This window comes from Ipomoea triloba, chromosome 1, assembly GCF_003576645.1.
Source record: "Ipomoea triloba cultivar NCNSP0323 chromosome 1, ASM357664v1".
NCBI lineage: Eukaryota > Viridiplantae > Streptophyta > Magnoliopsida > Solanales > Convolvulaceae > Ipomoea > Ipomoea triloba.
In genome coordinates, this window is record NC_044916.1 from 33,423,204 (window position 1) to 33,441,792 (window position 18,589).

Consider the following 18,589-nt stretch of genomic DNA (forward strand, 5'->3'; position numbering starts at 1 on the left):
CAGATATTCATTGTTTTTAATTAAAGGTATATCATGTAAGATTGATTGTGTTTAATAATTTAAAAAAAAAACACCAAATTCAAATTCTTGTATTATCATCAAGACTTACAAATTTGACAAATATCAATTTATTACAAATTAAAATTATTTCGTGACGTGACACTATGATTGTCATTTTGAAAAAGTATTGATTTAATAGGCTATTGTGAATCGTAATTCAATCCATGACTTAATTAAGAATTAGTGCAATAATTCAATATTATAGGGTCAGTCTACTATTATATGGGTTGGATAAATATATAAATATAATACTTATGCTGGAAATTGAAATAAATTGTTTGTTACTTATACAGAAAAGTATAACATTTATGAGAAAATTTGTAATACTTATTAAAAATTCAACCTGTTTCACAAATGAGCATATGTGAGATGATCTCTTAAGAGATTTTGTCAATATTAAAAATATATCACAAATAATGACATATTAAGTAATGAACATTAAGAAATAAATTTTTTTTAATCTTAAGATAAGCTCTACCAATTTGGTATATGTAGTTAGAGTTGGGTTCCTTATGCGTAGAATTGTAAAATTTGGTGTGAGTCAAACAAAATTCAATTTACCTTCTCATGTACCTAAGAAGTGTTAGTGGGGATTAAGGTATAATTTTTCTGATGGATATATTAGAAGTAGGACCCGATGTAAACTGACTCGAGGAGGAGGACAAGGGCGACCCGGGGCAAGCTCGAGATCTCGGCCTAGGCCTTGGGTACTCCGTGCGCCAAGGCCAACCTTGGCTTCACTGGACGACTCGGTCAACTGCAACCGCATGCCCTATTCACATGGGGCGGTTACAAGACTTTCCTTAGTATATAAGTCCAATAGTTTATCTCTCTTAGGACATCAAGTTTTCTTATAATCTCATTACATAGTGATTTAAAACAACATTCTTGTCCTTTCAGTATCTTGGTCTTTATCATTATCCTTTTATTATTATTCTTTTAATTATCGGGTTGACTACCCAGATTAATTTAAATAAAGTATAAAAGTTAAACAACTCCGATGGTGGGGTTTAGATTCTTTGGGCTAAAAATGATTTAGAAAGTATAGAACATATACTACATTGTAAACAATCATGAATATTTAAAAAAAAAAATTTATAAAGTTAAGCAACCCACCACTTTATTATTACTCCATATATATTGAGTAGCCTTTAGAATTAACTTTATTGAGTAGCCTTTAGAATTCATAAATATAGACATTTGTTCCCTTTTGAAAATAAGATTTTATACTCCATATCATCCAATTTATTATTCAAAATTCGGTTTTGGGGTTTTGATTTTTTGGGCTAAAAATGTTTGAGAAATTATAAAACAGATATTAATTTATAAAGAATTATGAGTATTTAAAAATAAAGATAAATAAAAGTTAAGCAACCCACTACTTTATATTACACAAAGTAACTTTGTTGAGTAGCCTTTGGAATTCATAAATATGGATATATGTTCCCATTTGAAAAGAATATTACATAAATATACTCCATATCATCGTCCAATTTTTTATTTATTTTTAAACTAAAAAGTTTAATACTTGAAAAGAAGAAAATGTCTTTTCATAACTAAAGTAAAGACAAAATAAATATAAATTATTGAACCTAAAAGTAGTGCTAAGTTTGAAATATATATATATATATATATATATATATATATATATATATATATAAAATTGTAGATGGACATCGATCTATAACACTCCAATAATTTGCTAGGTACAATGAAGGATAGGTAACATGGAAAATAGTAGACCAAGTCGGCTGGCGTGTGGTAGTGCACCATAAAGACTTAAATATTTTTCAAAAAAATATTTATTCGACATTTATTTTTTAAACATTCAACAAATAAAAAATCGCATTCCACTTATTTACTTTACAAAAAATATTAGCGAGTATAGATGTAAAGGATCAAATCTTATCATCAAAATACGATGACGTTTGTTGCTATGTAAATATAATTTAAGAAAATAAAATTAGATTTTAGATGGGATTAGAGCATTTCATGTTTTATTATATAGATTGCAAAAATATGTGTTATGTATTATACATTCGACACTTACCACTTAATTAATTATATAATTAAATTATAGTTAATTCAATAAATAATCCATCGACTACAGACGTTTATCAATTTTTATTCATGACTTTCAATTAGACCATAAATCGTCCCTTAACAATTAACATTTACTAATTTTAATTATCGACTTTCAATTTTATCATAAATGGTCAATTGACTGTTGATTTATTTCTAAATTTGGTCATCTGGTTAAATATCTATTTAGTAAACATTAAATTTATGGGTAATAAGGTAAAAAAAAATATTGGTTCTTTACATTCCCATTAATGATAACCCAGTGTATTAAGTTTATGAATACAATTTACCCATCTCAACAAATCAATTTTTACATTATTACCCTTAAGTTTAATGTTTACTAAATAGCTATTTAACTATATGATCAAATTAGATACAAAATCAATAGTCAAGAAACTATATATTTAAGATTAAATTGAAAGTTGAAGATAGAAAATTGTAAAAAATGTCAATATTACGTCAAGTGATCGTTTATTATGTAATTAAAAATTGAAAATTAAAATTAATAAATGTGAATAGTTAAAAAAAACAATTTCTAGAATTAACTCATTAAATTTTAAAGCATGCATGCGTGGACTAGCTAGTAAAATATTTTCATTTTATTTTTTTCCTTTATTCCCACCACTTTCTTGCTCGTGACCAAAATCACAAGCAAAATCAATGTGCTTTTCACAAAGTTTATCTACTTTTCCCCCTTTTTCTACTTTGATAATAATGGTGATTTTTTTTTTTAAATTGAAAAAGAAAGGAGAGCATGCATTTACTGCACGGGTCATTATACCTTCAAATAATCGATCATTGATTGTTGACAAAGTTACATTTAAGAGTGTTTAATAATCAATATTTCAACACAAAAAATCTCAAACAAATAAAATGTGGATTAGGATGTTAATTTGCAAAATTTATTGTTTATAGCCATTAAAATAATTCTGATGAATAGGTACTCGAACTCAAAATACAATGGCTCTTACTATGAACTACTTTCACTTTAAACATTTGCTTAACAACATATAACTCTTTTATGTTATATACATGCATCGACTTTCAACTAGAGTACAAATGATAAGGTTTCTCATCAAATCCAAAAGAAAAGTCCCTAACAAAAAATTACATACTGTACACAATATTTTGTGAATGTGATGTCTGATCGTATCAGATGATCAGACACGGCACCGACTTATGACATCGTTTTTAACATATATTGATGAGTATTATTATTAAATTGATTGTTGTTAAGAAAGGCAGGAATGAATGAAATCTTGTAAAGGGGGTCCTTTAAGAGATATAGGTCATTCTCATCCTCATCTTCAAAACTAAACCCTCAACTTGTCCAACTTCAATTCTTGTTTGGTGTTACGTCCAAATATTGTTCCAATAATCAACCAACAACCACTATACATACGACTATTGAGTGTGGAACAAAACATGTGCTCTCCCCTTACACGTGGCGTCTGGCTATTGGCTGGGCTCTACCCTTGCTTTTAGTCTACCCCTAGGGAGACACGCTGACCCTCCTTGTGAAGACATGCCAAATGAATTGGGTCCTACACAAACCCTAATGGATTATTCAGACCACAACAAACCCACCCAATTGGTTTAACTACATGATTTTGATAGATGTAATACCTTGCTTGTTTTTATTTTTAATTTATTTTTTACTTTTTTGTGATTTTTTAATTATTTTATTTCAAAATGATGGATATACAACTCAATTACAAAGATTTCAGGTAATGAATGCTCACAAATACAAAAATCTTTTGATTTCTAAAGAATTGTAGTATATACATCAAGATCAACCCATTAATCTAATGATATCAAAGTTTCAGACATTTGGGACAACTCTAGCAAAGTTGATCGCACATGGCTTGGTAACCACAAGGTTCCAAATTCCTTTTCATTTAATCTGCTTATTAACTTTCTCGATTTGAGTCTTATTGACAATCTTAACTTGTTTACCTCCTTTTTCCAATTAGGGTCATAATTTTGACTTCACATAGAGCACATATTTGGATAGCGACTTTAGACCTTCCTGAAAATCAATGTGTAGTTTTAGAAATGTCGACTTGTCAACTATTATTTATATGTGTCAATCTCGATCTTCTAAATTCGGCTGTTTTTTTTTTCTTTATTGTTATTAAAGTTTTTAAAAAATGGTGAAACTAAAGGCCTAAAGGCTTCGTTTAAGGAAACACAATTGAAGATACTGTTCCCTATTAGGGCACTTAAAGAGAAGGGCTCTAGGACATACTATTTATTGACATAATAAATTTGTTTATGACTTTATGGTCCTTAGATTCTAAGTTTAATTGGTAGTCATTGGCAAGTATATATGTTGTAGCACCAGCCCACCCTCATATTCATCAAGAAACACAATTAATAACATTGTAATAACAACATCAACTTGAATATATATCACTCTCACTACTACATAATGTACATGAATTCTTAATTGCACAATTTTACAACAAGTCTTGACCGATTAATTATTATTATCATCCGATTGAACAAGAAAATTTGATACTTTTATCTAGAATGTTCTGTTTCATATAATAAGAGTTGTTAGCACGATCAAGATCAAAAGATTTGCCGTCAAGTGCATGATGAATTTCAGGTAGTACTTCCAAAAATGTCAATTTCCTATAAACACTGTTAATTAAGATATGAAGAACAACAGAAGGAGCTGGTCATGTGAAATTGTCCCAACCAAAGAGATATTGGGGGGGTGGGGGGGGGGTGAGGGTTCCACCACCACCCCACAATTGCCTATAATCATTAAGGCAAAGTTGCATATATATGGAAACTTGAATTGAAGGGTTGTGCATGCCAGGCCAGTTGAAGACAAATGGTGAAGGGATCTGAGATGATAGGTCAATTGTGTATGTATTTATATATTATGACACTAGAAATAAAAGGTCAAAATTACTTAGGGTGTAGTGATCAATAAGTGTTGGGAAAATATCATTGGTTTCATTTGTTTTTCTTCCTGGGGATTGAAAGCTAATAAACCTGGGAAGATGATTAAGGTAGAAGACTACATATGGCAAAACCATGGCCTCAACACTGACACAATATAATGCAGTGTGATTGGTAAGTGAAAACAAGGCTGGTATTTTCCAGCATGAGGGGCCTCATCATTTGGTGGATGTGATCTATCCAAAACCATGGATGCCCACCTTAGCTTCTTTCATCTTCCAATTCATTTCTCAAATCATATATCCCATTTGGACACACAACAATTCATTGCTTTGATTTTTTTTTTCTCACACTCCTTTTGCATGCCATTTCTCTGGCCACTTATTTGAATTGGCATGCATTACATATATCTAAGTGTTTGCATGTCATCTCCCTTGTTCAAAACTAAATTGGAAATGGAAAATCTTTCTAAAACAAAACAACATTAAGTGCTTGAAGGGTTGAATCCAGCATCTTGTCATTGAAAGTTTAAAACGTGGCGTTAATTAACAGCTACACAATTATAACGAAATAAAGTTGTGACTTCTGTGTGGGTGCTACTAGTTATTGCATTTGACGTAAAAGTGCTTGATCTTGAGAGCAGAGCACTTGATGTTGGCAAGCTAAGTGGTGAAACATGAAACAAGTTAGCCTAAGAAAATCAATTTGTGCATTCACTACTAGTTATAATTTTTTACTCAGACAAGTATATTTAAAAAAAAAAAAAAACTTCCTTTAAATTTCTAGAAGACATGGGTTATTCGAGGTGCCTAATTAGGAATTTGTTTCCTTTTCTAGATACTTGCATTGAATTCGCTATTAGAATTCCATTTTTAAATAATTAGCTGAAAAAATCATTAATTAAGGGATTAATTAGAACAGTGACATACAGTGGTTGCTAGTGTGGAAGTGGAAACTTCAATACGTAGTACGATGTTTTACGTTGTAACGCAGGCAAGGGACAAAGCTCATTCCCTTGTTACATAAAAACACAACCAAAGGACAACATTAAATTATTACTAAGATTATTATTCATCAGATAGGTAGCTTAGTCATGTAGGTGAACATTTCAAGAGAATAATCCTATCCATGCTGCTTCAGTGGATCCTAAAGTTAAAATGTTCTCCTTCATTATAAATTGTTGGAATATTTTAATTATATATGTGTGTGTGTGTAATTACTAAATTGTATATATGTATATGTATTTACTTTTCTATTATGATGTCCCAAATTATTTATATATTACTATTTCAAATATGTTATACATTGTTCTATAATTTATTATATAACTCGTAATTTGATTATGAAAATGAATTAAAAAAATGATCACTGATTCACTAACGGGCGTGATATATATATATATATATATATATATATATATATATATATATATGTTAAGAGAATAAAATTATATTATATATATTTAATTACTGGTTATTCATGAATTTGTTAACCGTAACCCGTATAAGTTAATAAAGATTAGAGTTTATATGTAATTAAATGTTATTATAAGTTAATAAACATTTAGGGAAAATTCTAAAGTGTGAATTACATTTGGGTACAACCAAAAATAAATGTAAAAAGTTTTGGTCGGTGAGAGACCGTCTCATGAATAAGGATCTGTGAGACCAGTCAGATCAATATGCCCCAAATGTAATATTTATACTTACAAATGTAATACTAAATAATAAATAAAATGTTTTGTTACTTATAAGAAGAACATAATGCTTTTAAGGATAAATGTAATACTTTATATTTTATTAATTTTTCATCAAAAAATTATATTTTCCTTATAAATAATGTTGCACTTATAAATAAAAATTTAAAATTATTACATTTTCCTATATAAGTAATAAAAATTTTATTCCTGATTTAGTATTACATTTGCTAGTATAAGCATTACATTTCATATTGATCCGACATGTCTCACAAACAATAATCTATCTGTGAGAAGATCTCATACAAATTTTTACCAAAACTTTTTGGGTTAGTACCATGTATAATAGGAACATTGTTCACACATGGTCTCCGGTGCACCCATTAAAATCTCAAAACTTTCTAGGTTGTACACAGTGCAAAATCAACACCTGTTGATTGATGCCGGAGATGGTTTTAGTATATGAGTATGAAATGATTATTGAGGAATGTTTGGTTCACGCTAGGTTAATGTATATATTAAGGTAATATGACAATCTCATACATAGAAATTTCAAATTTACTATAAATTAATATGATAAAAATGAAATAAAAATAATTTCGTGAAAAATTCATATTTTCATAAAACAAATAAAGACATATATACATTATATAACATTTTAATGCACAAACTATTTAGGTTATATTTGAACAAAATTGTTTATGTTATTTGAACAGATTGATGAGACAGTGTGTGGGCTATGTTTTGGTAGAGTACGTGTGCATTTTACATATGATATGTCGATAGTTATACCTAAGCCACGTTCTCCCCAAAAATAAAACTTTTCTGTTTTAATTTCTTTATTAAATTATAATTATATAAAGGGAGTAATAATTAGTGTTAAAATAATATATATATCCACTTGCATTTGAGACTTCCAGCCCAGCATGTGATTGCTGCGTGCGATGCTCAATTACAAAATTATAAAAATAAATAAATAAAATAAAATTAAAGGAACACAATTTTTTGGATGTTTAAATTAAGGGTGTAGAAGTGGGGTTAATTGATCACAAGGTCCCACCAGAGTGAAAACCCTAAAAAGAGGAATTGATATTTTTAAGAATATATATGACATTTTATTCTTTTCAAAAAAAAAAAAACATATATATATTCTTCAACTTTATTCAAAGAGATCTCATCCCACTTTATGTCCCATCATAAGTAATAATAAAAATGAAATATAAAAGATTATTGATAAAGGAATCTAATAATATTATGGGTCAACCCTAACTTATTTGACAAAACAAAGTAACAAAGTATGTGTAAATCAGATAATAATGACTCTCTACGAAAACTTATAGCTTAGGCATTTTTTTTTTTTTAATAAAGAATTATCACCAAGCATTCTGAAAATGCTATTAGTTAATTCTATGTTCTTTGGTCAAGATTTATATAGTATATTCTGATTATTTACTTGTTTTTCATTGTCAATGTATACAAAAATGTTAATTTCAAAATTTTAATAAATAATATCATCTTCCATTTTTTCCTTTAATTATATTGCCTTGAAAATTAAAAGAGAAATTATCATTATATGTGATCACATAATATATAAATATAAGTGTATAGACCATCTATTCATTTAGATTAAAATAGAACATATTCTTTTTCTTTTTTCTTTTTTGCAATACAATATGGAAGGGGAAACTCAGGCTGAGTCTCATAAACAAAACAACCTACACCATCTCAAGAATGAGACGATCGCAAACAGCCACTAGTTGATCGTTATACACAAAGTTAATGCATCTGGGAGACATATTCTTTTTTTTTGAAAGCATATAACATATTCTTTTTTTTTTTTGAAAATACATATAATATATTCTTTAATTGTTTGAAAAAAAAAAAAAACTAGAATAAATAATAAAGAAGTAAAAGATGTAGGTACGTGGAAGACTTAAACTGTGGCATTGTCGATTTGTCGGTAACGAAATTTCTTTCCTTAGCAGCCACAAAATTTCATGTTACTGTTGACAACTTTAAGCTTGAAGAGGTATTGAATTTCTTTTAAATAATTTTTTTAAAGTTAGGTAGTGTTTAACATAAGTTATAATAAAAATAACAATTGTTAGTAGAAATGTCTATCAAAGATAATTGTGCAAACAAAATGAGTGTTTTAATTCTTATCCTAAAATTGATATTGTCTTTAAAATTATAATTTAATATATTTTTGTGTCAATCAATATAAGTCAGTGAAAATTTGTAATGGTGTATTTACTTTCAAATTTTTGTAACTTTTGTAAACTTAAGAAAACAAATATAATTGTGCAAGTCAATAAATGTTTGTGATATAAACATTTTAAAGAATTTTACAATGTTTACAAAAATCTAAAATGATTATATAAATTCATTTAAAATCTATTAAATTTTTTTAAAAAAATTATAAAAGTCAAGACGGAATACACCTTTAGTAATTTGCTCATTCATGCATTATACCAAATGAAAGAATGATAGAAACAAACCCTAGTATATCAGCACACTACATCATACTAATAGACGACATTGCCTAATGTAGCTAGCCTATTTATCAAAATGCATATACGTTACTCAATTCGATCATTTCTTTTTTATAACTGATGTTTCATGACTTCATCAGACTAATCTAGACCGCATAAATTTATTTTAGGTCCGTAATAAGGTAAGTCAAGTTAATTTCAATTCGAGATTAAACGTTAAACTATACATCTCTACGTACACACAAATAGCGCACCCATATGAAATCCATACTTCCAATTTATATTGATAGTAGGGGTGAATCTCCCTTCTATTGCTGAATATAAGTTTTAAGTGTGATTTTTCATCAATTAGGCTAATGGCATGGATTCAATTTATTTATCTTTCTTGTGGCAGAAAACATGTAACAATATACAATATGCATGGACGGTTATAGGATGCTATTCTAGATGATAATAGCGTACACATCATCAAGCCTACTATTCTAGATGTAAATTAGCCCCTAGCTATATATAGGTTGAGAGGCAATAATAGTTTTATTATGCCCAATAATGGCTGCATGTCATGCCAATACATCACATTAGGGGCGTTTAATTGGCTTATGACTTTATATGGAAATGATTTGTTTGTGTAATTTATTTAGGTAAAAGATGAAAAATTGCAGTTACTATTCAAGAGGAATACGAGATAAGTCTCACTCATGCATAATAATTCATAAATTATATATGAAAGGTAAATTACATTGGAAAAAATTAATATGATGGGCTCAGCCAGGTGGTATAATTCTAATGCATTGAAATGATATTTAAATTTTATGACATTTTGGCGATAAAGTCCACCCACATAGCAGAGGTAAATCACACTAGAAAAAACCATTTGCGATAAGCTCAACCAAGTGGCATAATTCTAATTCATTCAAATGATACTTAAATTCCATGACATTTTGACGATAAAGTCCACTTTTATATTTTTAAATGGAAACTAAAGAAAAAGTTTTTTTTTTAATAATAAAATTCATCGCCATTATTGTTCACCGAAATTCATAATACAATATTTGGTTTTTGTTTTAAAAAAATTATATTATTTTTATAGGGTCACACTTGTGTGAGACCGTCTCACAGGTCCTTATACGTGAGACGTGTCGGGTCGGGTCAAAGCACCATGCAAATGTCATACTTATATGCTCAAATATAACACTAATCAAAAATACAATTTTTGTTACTTATAAGAGATAAAGTAATACATTTTTCATAATAAATAATGTTAACAAGTGCCTCTCACTTATAAGGGCAAATAGAATACTTTTGAGGAAAAATGTAATACTTTTAAATCAAAAAGTAAAAGTATTGTATTTTCCCTTAAAAGTATTACATTACCCTAATAAGTAACAAAAATTTTATTTCTGATTAGTATTACATTTGAGCATATAAGTATGACATTTGTGCATATAAGTGGTTACATTTAATTTGCGTCTTGACCTGACCCGACCCGACTAATGGTGAGATGGTCTCACACAAGTTTTTGCCTTTGACTAAAACTCATTTCAATTATTAAGTAATTGATTCCAATTTTTATTCTGATTCTTATGTTTAAACTAAACGCATTCTAATTTATTTTCCACCAAAGCCCTTTCAATAACATGACCATATTCAATTATTAATATGCTTGGGGCCTACTGTATTATTTGTCCTAATAATGGAATGCAAAAATAAAAAGTCTAGCTAGTACCACCATATTATTTATCAAAATCCTAAATTTAAATGTCATTAGTGTTGCTTCCAAGATCACACGTCTTTGCGGTCTAAATCTTTTATACAAAACTCTTAAAGATTGAATCTTATGTTTTTCCTGATTAATATGAATTATTAAGATTCCTTCGAATCAAATTAAGGTTCGCTAGTTAATTATTATGTAATGTGATGACAATCTGTTACTATTCTAAATTTACAATAAAATAGATACATGATATGACGTTGTTTGCTGTGTAGCAGATTGTGTCCTGACACATGATCGAGTCTGGACATGCACAATGTGTAAATCCCATCAAATGTGCAGTGATGTGCTATTTGTAGATTTTGAAACTATTTCCAACCAATGAGCTGTTAAGTTATTGTGATTTATCTCTCTACTCCGTAATTTTGTTAAGCCAAAAACATTAAATAGTTGATTTAAGATGAAGTTGGATAAATGTTACTCTAGTGAGGGAAAATAGTAAAGAACAGAAATAAAAGACGAAAAGCTTTGGGATGGTGACGGTGGTTAAAATATAGTTTTGCAGCTCCGTGGAAGCTGCCGGATTTTCAGCTGCCAAAAGCCACGCCTTACCAACTTTTCTTATTAAATTGGGAAATAAATGTTATTATTATCAAAAAGTTAATTAAGTGCGCTAATAATAACTGAGAAAGATTTAACTACCCATATACACTGTCAATGCAGACGATAACGATTTTATCAAATAAAAAACATCTTAGGGCCACTAATATCAATGGTTAAATAATTATGAGTAAAATATTATTATCTCCCTATACAGAAAATATTCATTATGTTTTGTTTTATGTATATACGGAGTAGTTTATTAGGAGTAATAAAAGTAAAAATAAAATGAAATTTATTTAAGAAGGCAGGGACGCCGACCAATTGAGGAATGGGCAGAGAGTCCCTTTACGAGGAAGAAGGGCAAAGAAACGCACGCCGACCACAAACTGACGGCTGCGATTGCGAAAAGCCGCCAACCAATGTAAGGCGCGATGACCGACACGTCACCAGATACTTCAATTCTCAGAGCTTATTTATGCTGACACAGTTCAGTCAAACGCGTGGGCCCTACCACGCATGAGTTCAGGAGACACTCTGCCACTGGGTCCCTCATCCGCCGTGAGAAAGACTGTACATATTACTCCGGTACTTTTGTTAGTCGGATTATTGATTTATTAACTAAGATGTTTCAAAGTTTAAAATTTTATTAACAGCGCTTTATTAGAATTAAAAAATAAAATTTACTCTACCCATATTATCGGGTATCGGGTAGTGATTACGGATTTTTTTAAATTAAAAATAATTTAATTGAATCTAGAATAATTCTAAAAATTGAAAATTAAAAGTGGGGTTCCAGCTATGCATTCTTATTCAATCTTCGTCCTATTATGGAATTCAAAGCGTAATATATGAAGGGACCCAATACGGAAGTCAAGCACCGAAAGTGGCGAAATCCCTTTTTTTTACTTATTCAACACATGGATAATTATTGATTTTGATCATATAATTCAATAATTGTTCATATTACTAAGCAGCCATGTATAAGACTTTTTGTAATGCATGAAAATAATCTAATAGAGTTTTAGTTGAATCCCATTTAGAAACGATTCGCTTCGCGCAAGTTATTGCAATCAAGTTCAAGACATTATTAATAAAAAAATAATAATTAAGACATTAAGTGTATGGATAAAAAATAATAATAAGTTGACAATACTTTATACTTTTATAATTTATAGTTTAGAGGTGAATAATCTAAATGAGATCAGATATTTAAATATATTTGCATGGTTATTTGATTTTTATTTACTTAATGTTTGTAATATATACAATATTCATAAGTCTATTTAATAAAGAAAATTATATTTAACCCTCCTAATTTTCCCTTCAAACTTTCTTCTCATGTGATTTTCATTAATAATATTCAATATTATTAAATATATGCTTATAGTAGATACTATTAGTACCATTGATAAAACCATATATTCATTTGGGAACAATAAAATCATATATTTATAAATATGTGCAATAACAATGCAGGTATGCAGCCCCCCACCCCCGGGGGTTTTTTATTTATTTGTATTTAGTCTTCTTTCTCCAAATTAAAATAATGTTTTTTTTTTCCTTTTCATTTGCACTAATGGTGGGGACGCTTGATAAACAATACACGTATATTCAGGCCAGTCAATTTTGTCAGTCTCCTTTTGCCCGTTTTATTCACGAATGCCAAATTAATAAAAAGAGTTTAGATTTTATTTTTTGTCATATAGATTTATAAATGATAGTTAATTTTTAATTTTTTATTAAAATATTATTATTTAGTATTATTATTATTGTGGCACGGTCATTTTTAGTCCCACTTCAATAAAATTGTTGAAATGTCGTTAAATACAAAGACATTTCAATCGTTTTTATACAAAATAGATTGAACCGCTATATTTTTTATGTTTATTTTTTTGAAAAAAATCATAATTGATGTCCTTGTATTTAACGATATTTAAATTATTTTGTTGATAGAAGACAAAAAATGACCATGCCACAATAATACTAAGAGTTCTAATAAAAAAGGACTTAAAGTGGATAGGACCAAAAATAATATATGTATTCTTGTCGATTAATAAAACTTAATTAAAACTATTTTTAGTTTAGCATTTTATAATATTAACTTTAATATTAATATACAAAATTTATATATTCAAAAATTATATTAAAACTATTACGTAGTATTAAATATCAAAAAGTAAATTTAAAATTAATAAAATAAACAAATAATAAATAGTTAGTTTGACCAATGAATAGTAAATATGATATGTAAAATGAGATAAATAGGATATAAAGTAAAAGCGTAAAACTTTGTCACTTGACGTGATGGTTATTGATATAAGATAAATACAATAATAAAAATTGTGAACTATTATTCTTTTGCGATGAATCCAAATATGCCACGTAAGTAATAAATATTAAAAAATATGGTTAAAATTGAGAGTATGTGTAATATTACTTCAAAATTAATAAGTTTGAATTCTTAACTTAAAAACTTCTAACCACTCACGTTCATAAGATTTGTAGATTAGGTAAATTGCAATATGTGCCTCAACTAGCTTACGTGCCCCACATGCTTGTATACTAATACTCACAACAAGCTAAGATCAAATTCATAGCTATCTTTTATACTAGTAGAGCTGCTTATGAACTTATTTTATGTTAGTTGACGTTATGAGTTGTATCCATTACACATTGCCAAGCTAATTCACATACTATATATATGTTGATTTTCTTTAAATTTCAATGATCCTCAATGATGTAACGTATATAAACCCAACTTCTAACTAAATAAGTTCTACTATTATTAACGTAAATTAGAGTTTAATGTGACTAATATATATTGGCCAAAGAAATTCTAAAACTCTCTAATTAGAATACTAAAAATGTTCTCACATGAATAACATTAATGGCATGGTAATACATTTTTATCACACATGTACTACATCGTACGGTGAAAAAAATTCATGTGCTCATAATTTTGTAATAGTAAAATTGCGGTACACTCACTATCGAGAAACTACTAATTATGATACTAGTTACTTGATTTTGCAGATGTCTTGGAAAGTTGGGTTCCTTTGGTCAATATTAACCAAACTAAAACAACTCCATATAGGTACATCCTTTTGAAAGTGACAAATGAAAGAGTTGGTAGACTATGGCATGATATGTAAATGCATGGGAGAGAAAAATGTCACTCACTTTTTTTCCCCTTTTTCTTTCTACCAAAGGTCCAAAAGCTATGGCTTTGGATAAGAACATGAAGGACCACCTCAACTGTGTGTATTGTAGTGTTAGCATCTTACTATCATAAAATTCTTTTTCATTTTCTTTTTGAGAATTTGTATTGGACATTGGGCCTGCCACTCGCTCTAACCTTTGGTGTTTATTGTTGCATTTTTTTTCACAAATTCCAACAATAAAATTGGGCTAATTATGAGCTATTCAATGACACCAAATTAAACCCAATGGGGTAGCTCAAGTGGCGAGTGAACTCTCTTTGTGGGGAGGAATTTCAGGAGTATCCGGGTTCAATTTCTACAAGTGACGATTCCCCTTGGGCCAGCTCCCGTGCCTCCCGGAGCGAACGTGGGTGGACCCCGGATCGTTAAACGGACGGAGAGAAAGATCCTGTAAATTTACCCAAAAAAGAAATGACACCAAATTATAAACCATGAGTCTTTTAAGAAACTTGATGCAACACTAGGGCATGGTTTTTTTTTGTTTTTTTTTTTTTGAAGTTTTTGTATGTGTGATTAGAAAAGAGAAAATGAGAAGGAAAAGAAAAAAAATTAATTGGATTAAAAAAAAAAAAAGAAGAAGCAAAATAGCGTGATTAACGCCACGCGACCAACTGGGCGCTTGTTTGCCTTGCACACGGTTAGGCGGAGAAGCTACAAATATCGGTGGGACCTACAATGGAGACAAAAAAACCAATTCCTCTTGCAAGAACTTCTCTTCTTCTCTCACTTTCACCTAGCTAGGAGAGAGAAACCTGTGAAATCATGTAAAAAATCCTTCAAAATTCGCAACCGGTGATACTCTTATGGTTTATTTATGGTTTAAATAATTATGATTGATTGTTAATGAAAGAGTGTCATTCAACTTTAAAGGAGGTCAAATGATGAAAATATTACTGAATTTATAAAATTACTCGTTTCGTTTTAATTTTGATTTTATTTCATAGTGTGTCTTTATTTGAATTTGGCAATTTCCTCCCCATGTACTTGTGATGTATACACTACAACATCTGCCCCAACTGTTTCCATATATTATATAGTTTTATGTATGTAAATGGCCCTATAAAACTACCTTACATACATTATGGGGAAAAGAAAACACATAAGGAGAAAAACTTTTCTGTATTCTATTGTCATTGTCAACATTAAAGGAGGGCAATAAGGTCAGAGAAGAGGTTGAAAATGATGCGCGTACTTGAGGTTTATCTTCTTTTAGGCCTTTTAGCTTGTGGTCCAATTATTATAAGTAAACCACATTCTTGGTCTCAATATTGTTTAGTCCTAAGTTTGTTATGTCCTAATGTTTTTTGTTAAACGGGAATTGAAACGTGATTTAATTGGATAGAAACGTGTTATTACACACCACCCTGAATCGGTAATCCTTAGCTTTGAGTGAATTCATATTATATTTTTGGGGTAAAAGACATATGTGTTTTGTACTTGTTCGGTCTCATACGACAAGTTTGGTAGAGAAACGTGGTTATTAAAAGTTTATGTTTTATTCGTGTAGTAATTCTATGAAAGAAATTATTCTGTTAAAAATAGAATATTAATATAAAACCATAAGTTTCTTAATCTAAAACTAAAAATTTCTTAAATAAAGTGGATAAAACAATCTTTTTTTGAGTAACCATTTGGATTCAATGATTAAGGTTAATGATACTCGTTTCAAATAATAAAATTTGATTTGATTATATTATTTCATAAATTTAATTTATAATTAGCATTAAGCGAGTCTTAACCATATTTCATTCTAGACAATGTTCTCAAGAACATATTTAAGAAATATAAGATATTAGTAGTTATCTATGATCTTGTAATGAACAAGTCTTCGGAAGAAAATTTTCTATTGACTCTATTGCGATGCTTCCATTGGAACACAAAGTCATGAGCTCTCATATGGGAGAGCAACTTCGTGCTATTAGCCCACTAGATCATTTACTTATAAATTGTATTTATTTATTAAATTTTGGCATTTTTTTTCCTCAAAATAGTGATTATACAATGCATGGACTTTATTCCGCAATCAATAAATTATAAAGAGTGAATGTATAATTGGTAAAATAAAATTTAAAAGTGAACTTATGATCAGGTCAAATAGAAAATATAACTTTAATCAACGTACAACATAATACTAAAAATATTATAAAATTTTGAATATTTAGAGCATCTTTGACATGCTAAATAAGTATTTAACTTATTATAACTTATTTACTTTGTCAAAAAAGTTTGATTTGAAAATTTTGAATTGTTTGGCAACCAGCTTTTAGGAAAATAATTTAGCGACTTATTATAAGTTATGAATGCAACTTTTAATTTAAAAGAAGCTGGTTTTCAATAATTTTGACCATTTCTACCATTTTGATTAAAAACATCTCAATTATTACATGACACTACCTCTTATATATTCTCACCTCTTCAACCATTAAATAAATAACTTATTTTTCTAATTATTGCATTTCAAATATACTTACAAATAAAATGGTATACCATGTTAAAGAGTCTTGAGTGAAACTTTTTTTCGAGTAATCGTTAGAGTGTCCAACTTTACAGACATAATCCTAGTTGAACATGAATTAGTTTCACTTAAATGTATTGAATGCTATATGTCCGTGCACATACACATACAAAAGTATATACAATTTTATTTTTTATTTTTTATTGTTTTTTTTTTTTGTGTGTGTGGCTTTTTTTTTTTTTTTTTTAGATGCATGCCTACATATGTACCTTTATTTTTAACGTTAAAATGCAGGCTTACAGACTTGCATAAAATTTAATAATTTGCTACAAAATTTAGGACTGTTTTTTTGTTTTTTTTTTTTAAATAATAAACTAGTTAAATAACTAATTGTGTACAACCTTCCTATAATGCATTTGGTAAAAATCTATTCACTTACAACTAACTTTTAACCAACTTATTAGATAGTTACGGAGTACATAGTTCGGAATATATTATATTTGTTAATATCCTTTTCTTATACATATATAATGGATCAAAGGTAGACATGCATTCCCATTCAGACGTGCGATTATGTACCATTAAGTATGCATAAATGCACCATGATAAATGCACCACACATTAAACACATGCGAGTATGCATCACCATTGGTTAAAAATGTACCAATGTGAAATGCAAAAAACACTACAAAATGTACCACACCTTGATGTGTTTCTAAACACGCGATGGTGCATATATATATATATATATATATATATATATATATATATATATATATATAAGCTCAAATGTGGCCGTACTATTAATTATGCCCCTATAGTGTTAGGAAATGTACAACAAAGAAATGAACCAATGCAACAAAAAGCGCACCATGCTACCATTAGGTACGCATCACCACAAAATGCACTATTAGGTACGTATAAACACATCACACAGTGTTTGGAAATGCACCATTAAGTGTGGTGATGTGTTCTGCATTTTTTGGGTGTACAGTGCACTTTTGTGGTGCATTTCTTTGTTGTGTGTTTCATAACATTATTTGTGTTTTTTTGCATAACTAATGGTGGGACAGTACTGGCGGCACGTTAGCATGACTGCGCTGGAACTTGGTCATATATATATACAAATTGAAAGTAAGTTTTTGGGAGTAAATAAAGCATTTTCTAGTTAAAATTTACGAAATTAAAATGAGAGTATTATTACTCCTTCTGTCCCATTTTACCTGTCCTATTTACTATTCATTAGTCAAACCAACTCTTCCTCCTTTGCTTATTTTCTTTAGTAATTTTTTATTATTTTAAAATTTAATTTTTTGTGTTTAATAGTACTTTAACAGGCCGTTTGGTTGGAAGGAG